The sequence below is a fragment of the Magnolia sinica genome, chromosome 12, assembly GCF_029962835.1.
Source record: "Magnolia sinica isolate HGM2019 chromosome 12, MsV1, whole genome shotgun sequence".
NCBI classification, from domain to species: Eukaryota; Viridiplantae; Streptophyta; class Magnoliopsida; order Magnoliales; family Magnoliaceae; genus Magnolia; species Magnolia sinica.
In genome coordinates, this window is record NC_080584.1 from 28781966 (window position 1) to 28785155 (window position 3190).

The following is a 3190-nucleotide window of genomic DNA, read 5'->3' on the forward strand; positions in this document are numbered from 1 at the left end:
TCCATGTATCAATGAGCAGTTCTGCTAAACGGTTGAAGTTGATTCTCACCATCTTAGTTTAGATTAGGATCGTTTATTATTTAACAATTACATTAGCAAAGGTTTTAATGGTAACACCCATGTACCAGAGGTGTGAGGTGTTACAATATCCCACCACTCTCCCCTGCTTCAATAGGCTTAGATGTGGTGTTAGGTTTTGGGGAGATATCCCATGATTATGCGGTTTTAGCGAGTTTGTCAAAGTAATCCCACACCTCATCGACATTTTTGTCATGAACTCCCCATTGCACATCGTCTCGACAAATTGGTGTATGGAAGATGTCAGTCCATCGTGGAAGAATTTGTTATGCGCCACGTTTCAAAACTGTCATGTGGGCATGAACTGACGAGATCCTTGAACCACTCCCAACATTGGAAGAATGTTTCATCTTCCTTTTGGGCGAAGTTCGTAATCGACTTCCTAATGGTGTTCATCTTATGATATAGAAAAAAATTTATGAACTCCTACATCATGTTATTCCATGTGTCAATAGATCGCGGATGTAGTGAGTGCAACCATGTCTTAGCTTTTTCTTTCAATGAGAAAGGAAAAAAGTTTCAGCCTGACCGTGTCCTTAGACACGTTAGAAAAGTATAAAATGGATATAACCTCATCAAAATCTTACAAGTGTAGGTATGGACTTTCATATTCAAGTCTGAGGAACTTTGGAAGGAGTTGAATCACTCTCGGCTTGATATCCATGTTTCTTGTGTTTTCTGGAAAAACCATACAGGAAGGGGTGCTCACCCCCGCCGGTTGTAAGTAATCTCATAAAGTACGAGGTGGGGTGCATGGTGCACCTCATTCTCATCCTGGACTTCCACAACCCAAGGTTGTGCCTAATTCACCGATTGATTTACACGTTGATTTGCAGCTATAACCTCAATTAACTCTAAGATCTCAAGTGGTGTCTAACCCTGTGATGGATAGATAATCCCTCAACCAATCCTCCTTCACTCAAGAGACGTCGAGTGTTGTCACGAACCCACTTGGGCATGAAACACTCTCAACCCTCAATTTCAGAAGCTAACCCAAACCTAAAATAAAGAAGGGAAATAGAAATCTACAAATAAAGAGAGAGAGAGAGAGAGAGAGAGAGAGTTAGAAAGAAGTTACCAAATTAGAAATTTCTATATTGGGATCCTGCAAAAGAAAAAAGGAAAGCAATTAGTTTCTAAAAAGGAAATAAGGAAAGCAACCTAGTTTCTAAAAAAATGAAAAAGGAAAGTTTCTAAAAACAGAAAATAGAAAGTTTAAAAAAATGTTTCTAAAAACAAATTAGGAAAGTTTCTAAACCTAGAATTAGAAAGCAAAGTTAGTTTTTAAAATAACTCAGAAAAAAAACTAACCTAAAAATAGAAAGTAGAAAAATCATAATCTTAACCTAATTCCAAAACAAGTCAATCTCAGAAAAATACAATTGTTAGTCCCCAGCAACGGTGCCAAAAACTAGTTCACAACCCCAAGTGCAGGGTCACGATGTAGTAATAATCTCAGTAAGACCGAGCTCGAATCCACAAGGATTGATCTTGTGCGTTTATAAAATTAACTAGAAGTAGAACTAGAAAAAGATGTGAATCTAAATCTGAATTAATTGAGAGAGTAATTGTGTTTAAAGTGACTAAAACTAACAAATTTAAAGGTTGTAACTAGGGTTTCCAAGCATCCACTTATAGAGATCAGGGAGCCCTCTTACTTTATTCAGGTCACACAATTGGAATTGGAGTCCTATCCAATTGGAAGATATATAATTAAGATCAATCTGAACTTTCCTTGACCTAATTCTCAATGGGAGAGAATTGTGTTAATTGGAAGAGATTCCATCACCAAACCATGCCCATGGGACAATGGCTAACAATAGGATTTACCAATCCCACAATCTCAAAATCAGGAAAAGAAGATACTCAAAACTATTACGGATCTACTATAATTTGAGTCACAATAAACCATTAAGAACTGAAAGTATTCCTTTAAAATCAAACTAGAATCAAAGAAGGTTCAACATAAACATAAATCAAAGTAAAAGAAACATCTCATCATGCTACAAGCTTTACCTCTTAGCCCTAACTAAGAGGTTTAGCTAACCATAGACATGATTGAACTAAAATCTCTTAAGAAAAGCATAAAAATAACTAAGGAAAAGGAAGAAAAGCACTTTGCGACGGCTTCTCCACCCTTTTGCTTCACTCCTGAAACCATAGAAGATGCCTAGGAACATCCTAGGGACTCCTATTTATAGTTTTGCAACTCCAACTTTCGCAACGAGTTGGAAAAATCTGAAAACCGCCTCAAATTTACGCAGTCTGTGTGTTGTCTGCGTAACCTTAGACGAGTTGAGAAAAACCTTCAACTGGTCATGGGCACCGTCGAATGGTCGAGGAAAATCTTCGACTGATTGAGAATCATGTGAAATTAATAGTTAATGTTGTTGGAGTTCGAATTAAGGAATCTTCGACTAGTCGAGCAGGAGCCTTAGACTAGTCGAAGGAGGGCCTACACTAGTCGAAACAGCCAGATTTTTAGGGTTCCTTTTCTTCACTTCAAGTCTTCAAACTTAGTTTTCTTGGATCTTTGGCATGTGAATTCTTCATTCTTGGTCTCAAAAGATCTATCCTTAGCCTTGGTGATTCTTGAGCGTTAAATCCATGTTTTTAGCATCCTTTTCAATCCAAGCTGTTAAATTCTCCTTGCAATACAAACATGATTAAAATAAAACATTAAGCATTATTAGGTTCATAAAACCAAGTAATAAATGGGTGATAATATGCAATATTTGACCCTCAATAGTTGCTTATACATCACCATATTAGACACAACCTGAGATCCTCTAAGTCAGTAGAAGTAATGGCTGCAAATCAACCTCAACTACCCATTGAGGAAGTTCAAGATGAAAACAAGGTGCATAATGCACCCCCACCTTGTATTTTACGAGATTATTTACAACCGGCTGGGGTGAGTAGACCTTCCCGCATGATATTCTCATTGAATGCAGGAACTGTGGATATTAAACCAGGGGCAATTTAACTCCTCTCTAAGTTTCATGGACTAGAATCTGAAAGTCCATACTTGCATATGAAAAAGTTTGATGAAATAATATATACATTACACTTCCTAAATGTATCCAAGGACACAATTAGGCTGAAATTGTTT

General features: G+C 37.2%; 1 non-coding gene across 1 annotated transcript; it reads left to right on the plus strand.

Moving 5' to 3' along the window:
* The first annotated feature begins 361 nt into the window (after positions 1-361).
* Positions 362-468, plus strand: LOC131222149 (small nucleolar RNA R71). Its single transcript, XR_009159856.1, has one exon. It is a non-coding gene; the product is annotated as a small nucleolar RNA R71 (small nucleolar RNA).
* The last annotated feature ends 2722 nt before the right edge of the window (positions 469-3190 follow it).